This window comes from Pleurodeles waltl, chromosome 3_1, assembly GCF_031143425.1.
Source record: "Pleurodeles waltl isolate 20211129_DDA chromosome 3_1, aPleWal1.hap1.20221129, whole genome shotgun sequence".
Classification (NCBI taxonomy): domain Eukaryota; kingdom Metazoa; phylum Chordata; class Amphibia; order Caudata; family Salamandridae; genus Pleurodeles; species Pleurodeles waltl.
In genome coordinates, this window is record NC_090440.1 from 765,157,976 (window position 1) to 765,170,715 (window position 12,740).

At 43.6% G+C, this 12,740-nt stretch overlaps 1 protein-coding gene across 5 annotated transcripts in view; it reads right to left on the reverse strand.

The window, feature by feature from the left end:
- BMAL1 (basic helix-loop-helix ARNT like 1) overlaps positions 1 to 12,740 on the reverse strand; it is a 573,964-nt gene that overhangs the window by 226,300 nt on the left and 334,924 nt on the right. The gene's annotated exons all lie outside the window — the stretch shown is intronic.

Below are 12,740 nucleotides of genomic sequence, written 5' to 3' on the forward strand. Positions count from 1 at the left end.
TGCTGAATGTAAAGAGGAAGTGTCAGTGTAACACCATTCTACTTTGTATGTTCTGAAAATATAGCCCAGACAGTTTGATGTGTTAGTTTTAACTCAAAATAGCCTTTTGTAAACGAAAGTATAAAGATAACAGTCAAGGTGTTGTACAGATGTAGAGAAATAAGCAGTTATGTGTGAATTAACTGGCCAGTTGACAACAGCCCTTAGTTCTTAATACCAGAGGCGCTTTAAAGCAATCTAATTTACAACAGAACAAGTCGAGTGGGTTATTATTCAGGTAAAAAAATGCAACTCGTCATCCTTTGTTTGTTACGGAAAAAAAAGAAATACGTTTATTAAACATATAATTTTAAGAAACAAAAAGTATACATACATTAGAAACGTAGAACCTAGAGACCTAAAGTCAACATAATCGTCGAAAAATCTTTATGCACCAAAATCTCTCTACTCAATAGGGTAGGTAGCTGCTTTAGTTTTATGTGTACAACAGTCTATGTTTTTTTGCTCAGAGCAGTGGTCTGATAACCTGTGTACTGTGCTAAACAAGTGACTTACCTTCCGTAACAATATTTCTGGTAGAGACTCTATCTAGTCTTAGATTCCTTACCTTTTGAATATTCCATAGGCATCAGACTGGATCTGGAAACATTTTAGCAGCACCTATGTGTGGTTGTAGGCAACATCGTAGTGCTCTGCATGGATGCTGTCCTTTTCCGGAAATTACATTTAGGCCCCACTCCTGAACGCTGGCGTCAATTGCTTTTGAGACCATCTTCACCCCCAGACACAAAGCCCTGGAAGAAAATTGATATTACTGGTGTGCCGATTTCTACACTTGGGATCTTATTAATGGATAGCATCCAATCACAGAACAGGGAGGATAGGAAGTGAGGGAGGAACCTGCGGCTAGAGTCTCTACCATGAAGAGCTTTATTGCAGGTAACTAACTTGTTTTTCCTTAGAGACTTCAAGCCACAGATTCCTCACCTTTTGAATAGGTATCAAAGCAGTACCCATTTGGAGGTGGGCCTGTGAACAGACACTAATTAGAAAGTCCTGCAGGGCCAAACTGGCATAATGTACCTCTTGGTAAACCTGACAATAGTGCTTCATGAACATATGGAGGGATGCCCATATAGCCATCTGGCAAATGTCCAGGACAGGAACTTCATGTGCAAATGCAGCGGTAGCAGGCCTTGGTAGAATCACCATGCAGTCCTTACAGAGGCTGCTTTTTATCTAATGCATAACAGATCTTAATGCAGAGCACAATCCAGCTGCAATATTGTTCTTCTGCACAGCCTTGCCTTTTTTCGCTTCAGAGAATGCCACAAAGAGTTGATCTCCGTTCAATATTCTTTGGTACAATAAACTTAAAAGCCTAGAGCTCTTTTGGGGCTAGATGTATCAAGCGTTTTTGTATTCGCAAACAGTGAATAGCGATACCTTAAAATTGCGAGCCCGTTTAGAGATTCTCTAAATAAGAAATCGCAAATAAGGAATCCTTATTTGCGATTTCTAAACCACATGTATCAAGCTTTTCCTTAATGTGAATTGGGCATTAAGGAATCGCTATTACCACCAAATTGAACTTGGTGGTAAGCATGTGCAAATTTTAAAAATGCATGAAAAATGCATTTTTAAAAATGACATGTAATGCACACATGCCCCTTTGTGTGCATTACATGTCCTTAAAAAATGTATTGGGGTGCGGCAGAGGGGGCCTTAGGCCCCCAGCACCCTGGGTTTTGCATTTCCCAAATTACGAATTCCAGTTAGGAATTTGCAATTTGGGAAATGCAAAAAAAATCAGAAATATGGGCCATAGGTGCGAATGGGGCCTGCATCGCAATTTGCGATACGGTAATAGCATTTGCGATTTTTTAGAAATCGCTATTACCGAATCGCACATATGATACATACCATTTGGCGATTCAGAAATAGCGATTTCTTAAAAATCGCTATTAGAGAATCGCAAATTGGTATGTTGATATATCTAGCCCCAGGAGTCCAAACGGTGGAGTCTCTCCTCCTCCTTAAAGGGGTGAGGCAGACTTTAGAATGCAGCAAAGTGGTGTTTCGACCATGTGGGACAGCATCACAACTTTAGGATGCCAGTATCCACAAAATCTGCTTATCTGGGAAGAAGGCAATGTACATTGGGTTTCACAGAGAGCCTAAAGCTCACTCGTAAGCCACACCAATGTTATGGTGACAAGGAATAATGTCCTGAGGGTCAGAAGCCACAAGGAACAGTCGTGAAGCAACTCAAAAGGAGTGCACCTCAGAAAAGTGAGGACCAAGTTAAGGTCACTGTGGCATGACATAGAAAGAGGAAGGAAACAAATGTTGTAGACCTTTGAGAAAGTGTAACCTTGCTGGAGACTTAAACAATGAGGGATGATCTAGCAACTGCAAAAAGGCAGAAAGAGCAAAAAGGTACCCTTTAACTGTGCCCAGAGCAAAGCCTTGCCACACCAGGGACAAAACATACAACAAAATGCCTGACAGCTTTGCGTGGAAAAAGTCTATCTGCCAAGCACCACCCCAAGCCACAATTTGGTTTTCCAACAACTGGTATAGACAGTTTTTGGTCGAGGGACCCCTCGCTGCCACAAAGACATCAATCATTTCTGGAGGAAGGTTGAAGGTGTTTCGCTGCTGCCATTCAATCTCCAAGCATGAAATTTTAGAGTATGAAGGCCTGACTGCAGTATACTGCTGCTGCAACAGCAGATCCTCCTGGAGGGGCAGTTTGATCAGGGGACAGATGTTCAAGCCCAGGATTTCTGGATACAATAGCCTCTGTGCCCACGCCACAGCCACTAGGTTGACTTGGGCCCTGTCCACCCTGATCATCTTGATAACTCGGGCAGAGGTGGTATTAGCACAAAGGAACACAGGAGTCCAGAGTTCCACTCGAGGCACCCTGGGAACTCCAATGCACAGAATTGCTTGCATTGCATGTTTTTGGCAGTGGCAAACATATGTGTCCCATTTGCAGGAGACCCTTCACCACCTCTGGGAGTAACTGACACTCATGATTTGCTAGGCGCTAATGGTTGTGGTTGTCAGTCCTGGCATTCAATGAACCTGCCAGGTGGTTTACCAGCAGAAACAATTCCATGATGATCCTGCCACTACCATGAGTGCAGGGTCTCTTGGCATAGGGTCCATGAGCCCCATTCCGCGATCCTTGTTGCATTAGTACCACATCGCTGTGGTTTTGTTTGTAAGCACCTCTGTAAGTCTCCACTTAAAGGATGGAAGGAAAGCCTTCAATTCCAAATAGATATCCCTCAGCTCAAGAAGGTTGATATGGAGTCACAACTCTGCCGAAGAGCAGAGGCCTCTGATCTCCACTCCCAAGATTGCCACTCCAGCTCAGAAGGGATGCATTGGTCACCACTGTCAGCTCTGGAAAGGGAGAGATTTCTGCTGCTGACCAAACCGCGATCTAGCAACCCAACACTGAAGATCTTTTGCAACCTCCTCTAAAAATCTGAACATGATTGGAGCAATCTCATTGCTGCTGGGCCTATAGAGACTTCAGATCACACTGCAAAGCCTGCAGATGCCACATGGTGTGCTTGACCAACAGGATAATCCAGGCCTAGGGTTGAAAGATCGTGTCACAGTTTGAGTATCCTGGACACTTTTTCCCAGGAGAAAGGCAAGAAACCAAACAGTGTCCAAAATGGCTCCGATAACGGCAGTGCCTGAGAAGGAGTCAGGTGTGATGTTGGCATGTTAATAGTGAACCCCAAAGATGACAGGAAGTTTGCTGTCATCTGGAGGTAGTTGTTGACTGTGTGTGGCAAGCCTGATTTCAACAGCCAGTAATCGAGGTATAGGAAGTCTGGAACCCCAGATCTCTGCAGAAATGCTGCTACCACCGCCATCACTATTGTAAACACTGTGGAGCACTAGTGAGACTAAATGGAAGCAGAGCGAACCAGAAATGCTCCTGTCCCACTACAAACCGCAAGTAGTGTTGATGGGCCTGCAGGACGGAAATATGGAAATATACGTCCTGCAGGTCTAACGCCACCATCCAGTCACAAGGGAAGCCAAGACCTGGGTAGTGTGAGCATCTTGATTTTTTCTTTCCTGAGAAAGACATTGAAAGGGAGAAGGTCTAAACTGGGATGGACGCCTTTGTATTTCTTGAGCACCAGGCGGCAGAATGAATAACAACCACTTCCTACTTTCGGTATGGACATCCTCTAGATGCCCCAAAGGTCTTACACATCGTACCACAAAATGGAGAGATTTTCCTTTGCCAGTTGTTGGGAGAACGGCATGAAAAGGAAAGGTAGGAATGATCCCTTGACAATTTTCAGGACCCATTTGTCCAATGTTAATTGCCTACCAACCCAGCAAAAATTGTTGGATCCTGCCTCCCACTGGGCCGCCGTGCTTCTCTAAGGGCCCCCTAAGGGGGTTAGGCTGGTGGGGCTGCAGGAGGAGTAGTGGACTCTGTGGTCCACTGACCTTGACCATGAGAGCGGAGAGTACTATGGCCTTGACCAGAAAACTGCTGGGCATAGTGTTAAGGTGGGATTTGCTGGCTGTATGAGGCACTTCTGCAAAAGCTGATTAAGGAGCAGCAGGGCTGATGAGGTTGGCAGGGTTGGATAGATAAGCCCAGGGAGCATGCTGTGGCCCTACCCTCCTTGGATCACTCAAGAGCAGAGTCTGCCTTGTTCCCAAACAGGAGAGTCCCATCAAGAGGCAGGTCCACGAGGGACAACTGGACCTCACCTGAAAAGCTGGTTCATCGCAGCTAAGCATGGTGACAAATGGAGACATTGGTCCCAGCAGCCAGCCAGATGGAATCAGTGGTGTCAAAGCCACAACAAATTTTGATCTTGGCCGTGTCATGACTGTCCTGTGTTGCCTGCATAAGGACAGAACAGAGATCTTCAGGAATACCTGGGAGGACTTCAGGCCACGGAATCCATAAATACATGGGAATAGCCCTGCAGGAGGCAGCTGGCATTTACAGATCAAGGCACCAACCTGGTAGATGAGAAGACTCTTACCAAATGTTGCCACCCATTTTGACTACCTAGCAGGGGGTAGTAGTTGGGAATGTGTTTTTGTTAGTCCTGCTTGTAGACACCTGCATCACCAAGCTTTCAGGGGAGGTGTGCTGAAATAAAAAAAAGCACAGTCACCTGGGGCCGGTAGGTGGCGTCGAGCAACCTGGCAGTTGACCAGTGGTCCAGAGCATGGTTTGGCCCATGCTCCCAAGAAGGTATCTGGAACTGCCTCACTAAAATGCAAAAAGGGGCTCAGTGGATGTTTGCCCCAACTAAGGACTTATGTCAGAATTCTAGCCTTGCCCTCCAAGATAGAGAATTGGAGGTCAAGGACTTTGGTTGACCTATACATTACCATGGCATAAGAAGCACTCTTTTCAGTGGCAGGTTAGTGGGTGAGAAGGGCCCCAACTCAAGGGAAGTATAAATGCCACCAGCTTCCTGCAGGTCACCATACAAATTCTCTTGATATGGCTGGCCAATCTTATCAGTTGTATCTTAGTCATTGTCTGAAACAGTGGCGAACAGAGAAGGCATGGTTTGAGTTTGTCTTTGTGGAGGTAGCAAGTCCTGTGGAGGGAGAGGTGCCTCTACTGCTGCCGAGGTTAAACCGGTGTCAACTCGGCATCAGAGAGGACAACTGGGATACCATCTTCTGGTGGAGATGGGGTCGGAATCAAAGTCCCTGGAACTAGAATGGATTGTGGCAATAAAAGCAGAATCAGAACTGGAGCCTGAGGTGGCCACAAGGTGGACTTGGAGGGTCCAACTAGCGCTAAGGACCAATTCAGTGGTGGGTTTCCAGTAGGAGAATCTCTCAATTGTGCCCCCCCCCATGACAGGCATGTCAGAGGGAGTGGCAAGGACCCAAAGAGTCCAGGTACCACCTCACAGAACTCTTCAATCTGTTTTGAAGAGAGGCAGACGGCCCAGAAACTTAGGTTGTGCAGGAGCAAATTGCGGGATAGGCTCCAAGTTTGAACAACTTTCGGAAGCAAGATCGCGATGTATGGTGCTGCCCTCACGCCTTCTCAGGAGAATGTGAGTTGCAGGAAGGTTGCCAACTACCACTTGGATTACTTATGTCCTTTACTTTGACTCACACGACAACTTTGATAGAGAGGAAGGGCAATCCCTGGAATGATTCCTGCGACTCCTCCCTTTCAAACAGGACTGAACATTCAACTTTGACCAGACTCGTTGTGATGTAGAGTTTTGCCTTGTGGTCTCATTTGGCTTTTGCATTCTTCAACATGCAGTCACTGGATGCCTTAGAGTTGTGACTCAACACCAGGCACCACAGGTAAATCTGATGAGGATCTGTCACAGACATTTGCTTGCACCAGTCATAACAGAGCTTAAAACCTGTCATTTTGGGGGTTACCATTTTCTCTGCACACTGAAAACCAAATTTTAAGTAGAGATAAGGGCTTCAATGAGAAAAGAGCTAGCTTCAGATCAGCGTCTGGTGGTGTGAAAATAAAAGTGTCACAAGGTTGTTTTAGCATTTACACGTGGGCCTGAGGCCTGTGCCATCTCACAGTTACATTTCGCTTTTACTATTTTAGCAACGCTTCATCTAGTGGAGATGTTTTTCATTCTTTTATCATTTGCTTTTCCATGCAGAATTTGTTATTAATTTTTTGGCATGACATTTTCATCCTATGCTCAACCCAAGGCTGTACATGATATTTACAGGGTAGTATGGGTCCAAAGAGTACATTGTCTACCCTACATAGAAAATGATGTGTTGTCACATCAGGGCAGTTCTTAGAATAACAGATATCTTATTATAAAACATCACACTGCCCACACCAGGGTAAAGGGGACATTCCAGCCAGCTTGCCATCTCAGCCTGAACGTCGTCGCAGTTTCTGGTGAAAAGCTTTGGTTCCTCTTAGTCTATGTGGGAGGACTCCAAGCAGACTAGCAGACCTCTTCACCACCTCTGAACGCAGGCATGGTGGTTGGGCTAATTTCTTAGGACCAGAAGGGTGGATTAGGGCTACCACTGCTACTTGCTCTCATGTAGAAACGTAGTTGTGTAGGTAGGGAAGTTAGACACACTATTGTGACAATGTGGGAATCTTCTTGTGTTTCACTTTCCTGGTCACAGCTGTAATAATGCTGTGATTCATTATCCTCATAATCCTAATTCATGCCTTTTACGTAGAACGCAGTTGCTTCAATAAAATATATATTAAACCAAGATTCTGCTTCTGTTTGTCTTTGCATGTATGCGACTTTTATAACTGAGAGAAAGGGGTATGATCCATTCCACAACAACTTCCTTGAGGAGCCTAAGAGCCATGTGATAGGCTGCCACAAATCACTCTTACCTTTGGTATTGATGAGGTGCTGCTAGCTAGCCAGAAGGGGTTGGCCAATAGCTGTCACATGGTGTGGGATCAAACTCAGTCCCCTACGCTCAGAGGTGCTACTGCCCAAAATTCAGCAGTCTTGCTACTATAACAGGAGTCTACGACAAAGGAACTGATGTCAGCATGCAGGATTGGTGCATGTATAGGCTCCGTACGTCATTTGCGGAGAGGAACGGCGTCATTTGCAGGGAGGAACGATGTCATTGTGGAGCCGCATAGTGACACCTACTTCCATGCAGGGGTACTGGTGAAAAGTTTCTGAATCCAGTCTGGCACCTGGGGAATATTCAAAAGGTGAGGAACCTGCAGCTAGATGTCTCTATCAGAAGTGTCTATTAACATAACAGGATTTGAATTTGCTATGAGATGGCCATTTTGCTGCCAAATCCTCACAATTTTCTTTTTATGCTCAGAGTTAAAGGGTATGTTGAAATAACATATTGCTACGGTCAAATTCAACATTTAACATGCTTACTTGTTTTAATAATTTATAATACAATCTCCAATAGAATGACATGTAAATACTTTTCATGCAGCATGAATAGATAGTAAAATTGCAATAAAGATAAGTAGTTTGAATTCAATGTGTTCCACTCAACTGGATTTCACAAACTCTCAGAAAGGAGTGCATCTACACCATAATACTAAAACGTTACCACAATATCAAAACCTGACCAATATCTACAATTTTCCAAAAAACTCTCAAAGGTACAGTGCAATACTAAAAGGAAAGCATACTTTAAACAAGTAACTGATGGCCTAAAGGGAAGTTTATCTAAATGTTCATTTACCGTTAGTTAGGTTTCCTATATGTGAAAAATCCCTTGGCTACAGCAAACCTCAACTTAGAAATCCATTTGTCCTTGTATGCTCTTCCGTATATTAAACAATTACCAAAGAGGTTTCTAACGTTACTTTTAACAGCCTATTACAAAATCGCTCCTTAGCTTTTATTATGTGACAAAATGTAACCGGGCATAAATAAATACGGAAATTTGGTTATGAACAGTTGAACTATCCCAAGTGACTGCTCCACCAAGGAAGTTTAGAGGTCACTTTAGATATTAGATTCATTCTACTTTAAGAAGAAGAAAAAAAAAACGAAAAAAAAAATCTTTGTTGCATAATTAATAAAAATCATTGTAATCAGCAACAAACATAAACACTTTCTCATCTAAAGAAAACAAAAACATCCTACTGGAATTTATAATTCTTGTAGAGTTAAAAGCAATAATACCAGATAGATTATTGGTCCCCCATTTAAATTATACTGTGTATATCATTATCAGGGCAATAGCAGAAACTGTCCCCTCCAGCTCCATGCTGTCCTTAAAGCTCTGCATCTAGAGGCTGATCTTGTAAACGGTGCTGAAAATATGATTTAGTCATGAGCTAATAAGCTCAATGAACTTTCACAGTTGTTTGGTGTATGCTTTAAAAAGATGTTCCAATTTTAAAATGAATTTTGCCACGCATGCCATGCGTTGAGGTGTCAATCCTTTGAGACAAAATAGGATAGGTTGTCGGCAAAATCTAATGCCAATGGAGATAAAAACGTTTTTGAGGTACAGTTTCCACCAGGGTAACTAGTGTGGGCATATGCATAGAATGTGTAAAAAGTATTTCCGTTGGTATGTACATAGCCTACATCTCCCACTGTTTGAGGATTTTAGCCATTTTGGAACTGCATCCAATGTGGGAGGTAGACCAAATCTGGCGTGCATCACCTTTATTTTTAGAGACTTCCTAAATATTTCTGCCAGGTATGGCTGTCCTGTTGGAGCGTTGTACGTGTTAATAGTCATCCATGAATAGGACCATAGTCTGAACTTGTCTTTATCCTTGCTTCACGATAGCCGCTTGATTTGTTTATTTAATAGTCGCTTAAATGGTTTATGCGGAAGGGTCTTTTGCCACATCTCATCGACCTGTAGATGCTTAATTGCCAAGACAATTTTATCTGACCTTAAATTTTAGACCTCCAGCAAGTTCAGGCCTGTTTCCTCCCAGATCAGTGCTTTTAGTGTGTTCGGGTGCACCTGACTTAGCAGAGAGGCATATTTGGTGACAGCCCCGTCCTGTACCAAGGCTTGGTCTTGTTGCCTTAATTCCAATCTGATTGGTGCCGGTGTATGGCAGATGGAAAAGAGAGCGAACAACTTTGCACTGTGCAATGTCCATGAAATCATTAAACTTGCCAGGGATAAGTTTCCACACCATATGCCACGGAGGGTAAAAACTTTGTCTTAATCACCATGAGGAGTGGGCTCCAGGTTGGGCTTTGCAAATTCATAGACAGGTTTTAAAGAGATGCAAGTTGGGATGCTACTCTGACTTTCAAGGTGTTTAGGTGCAAGCCGTGAGACCATCGCTCCTGCAACCAACCCCCTGATATTTGTAGCTACTACTTCTACCCACAAGTTGATTTCCACATAGCCACTGCTTTCTTTACTACACACTCGCCAAAGAAGAATACCTTGGTTTTCTCCAGGTTTACCAGCAGCAGGTTTGTCCTGCAATACTGATCAAGGGTGTTTAGCAATGTGCGGAGGTCTGTGCCTGAAATATTCAATAGGACAATGTGTTCTGCATATAATAATGAAGTGTTCAATTGTGTGCACAGATCTGCCACATAGAAGTTGAATAGCATTGGTGTTAATACGCAGCCTATCTTAACACCTATATCTATCTGGATTTTAGTAGACACTCTTCCATTTCCATCAGCTTTTACCCTAGTTCAGTTGTCAGACTATAAAAGCTGTATTCCTCTTACCAGTTTCATTAGAATGTTGAGATCTACTAACTTCTTCAACAGACTGTGCTGTTGCACAGAGTTGAAAGCTTTAGATAGGCCCACAAAGCAGGATACAAAGCCATTTTCTTTTCTGAATATTTTTCAGCCAACATGGCTAGTGCTATCAGGTTGTCATAAGTGCTCGATGAGGGGCGGAAGCCAGTTTGGTTTTGAGGTCTTATATTCAATTTAGTTGCCCAGTCTTTTAGTTCCTCTAACAGGCAACCCGCAAATATTTTTGCATCAGTGTTGAGCAAAGTGATCAAACGATAGCTGTCTGGGTTCCCATGGGGGCCCTCTTTGTAGATTGGATGGAAAATTGCCCCTTTCCAGGAATCAGGAACTTTGTTTTCTGTGACGCAGGCATTGAACATATTACTGAGCTGGTCAGACCAAAAATTGGGATCGTGTTTTAAGACCCCAGTGGGGAGGATGATTGGACCAGCGGGCCCAATCATTCTGCAGTGTTGGAGTTGTCCTTTTGTACTTCAAAGGATAAGGGATTCAGCTCATATTTTAAGATAGAATTGAGTTTTGCTGCTTCCTGACAGCCGAATAGTTTGGAGATATACTTGATCCACTTCACTTCTGGCACAGTGTTGCTTAGGGTCCCTGCAGTCCCACACTCCAGTGGACTGTTCTTTAGTTTGCACACCTCAACAACTTTGATCCATTCCTGGTCTAGATGTGCCTGCTTTGCTTCCCAGACTACCTTCTTGTATTTGTTTCTTAGTTCATGGAAAGAGCCAAGTTGGTTGGTGCCTTGTGTTTCTTTAGGAATCTTGCTGATTTTTTGAGCTGTTGCCTTTGTTGCTTTAGGGATTGCCTGAACCGTTGATTTTTACTCCGTAGTGAACCCACCATGGACCGTTGGATGAGACCTAGCTGGTTTCTTAGTGATGTTAATATTGCCTCCCATTTGATGATTGTTTCCACATGGGCACCTAGATCAGGTAATAAAGCTGGTTTTCCATGTCTCATATTTCCCCATCCACATGTTAGACCATCTTATATGATGTAGATGGCTTCCTGGATCCCTATATTATGCACCTGTGCCACATAATGGTTGTTATTCACAATTTTCATAATTTATGGGTGATGGGCACTTTTGCATCTGACCTCTATGCTAAAATCATGAAAGTACTTGAAAATTGTCATAGATGCAAATGTGTAATCTAGGGTGCTTGCAGATTTCTTTGATTTGTATGTCTGATTTATTGGGCAGTCTGTGGGGAATCGGCCATTCGGGACCCTCAGCCCTACGGCCTCCAAGGCTCTCAACAGAGGATGATCACATTTATCCATGTCCCTGAAGCATCATACTTGCTGTGGGATGTCCTGGCACTGATCCAAGACTTCTTCCTGGCACTTCTTTTGGTTGGCCATGTTTAAGTTGAAATCGCCTGTGATGAGCCAGGGATGTTCCCGTATGAGGCTCTTGGAGACAGCAGTTCATTTTCTGCTGGATCTAATGGATGCTGTATGTGAGCCGCACTGCGACTGATGTAAATGTTTAATACTATGGCCAATATGATGTCTGTTCCAATAGCCAATCTTCAGTGATGACAGCTAACATGTGGGCTGGCAGCTGGTCAATGCTCCTTGCATTTAAATATTTACTTGTGGTTATGTAATTGATAGACCTCCCTAAGGGTGCCCTTTGGACTTTTGCAGCTGGGCTAAAAAATTATTGGAACCCTGCTAACAGATTTTCAACCTCTCTCCAGGTTTCTTGTAAACAGATTTTATCAAACTCTCCCAAAAAGGATTCCAAGTTTGGGTCTTGAGTGATTTTGCTTGTCCCAACTATGTTCTAAATATTACGTTTGTATTACCAAACAAACATTTGTGCAGGGTTCGAGGGTTTGAGATTTTTGGCGTTGCTGAATTCCAGCTCCATCCATGAGGTGCGAGGATGCGCCAGGCTCGAGGGGAGAATTTGTTACTATTGCCTTCCTCTTTTTGCAAGTCTGCTTCCTGGCAAAATCTTGTCACTGGTTGTTCCTGTTTGATGGAGATTATTAGCTTTCTTGGCCCCATGATGAATGCGGAGGATGCCCCCTTGGCGTGCTGTAGGATTGACCTCGTATTGGCTGCCAAGAGGTTTACTGTCAGTGTTCTGTCACTTTTTCCATTGGTTCTTTGAGGGATGAGGAAGGTTGGATATTTTACTCTTGTCACCTCCTTAGGCTCTACACCCCAATGTTAGAAAACCTCCGACTTTGACAATAGCAACTGCACTGTCTCCGGGCTGCTAAAACAAACATCTGTGCACTTGTTTGAGTCGCCCTTTCTAGGTGCTAAAAAGGCTATGTATTCAAGATCTTTACTGTTTAATTATTCCAGTCCTTGGATACAAATGTCGATTCTCATGAGGTTGCCTCTATTTTGGGTATCCCAGGGGACCTGAGATTTATATGTTGGGTGAGAAATTAGGGCATGAGTCCCCCTATCCTTTGTGTGCAGAGAATGACAGTATGCTGCTCTATGGCTGTTTGTGGAATGCAGAGCGGATGTAAT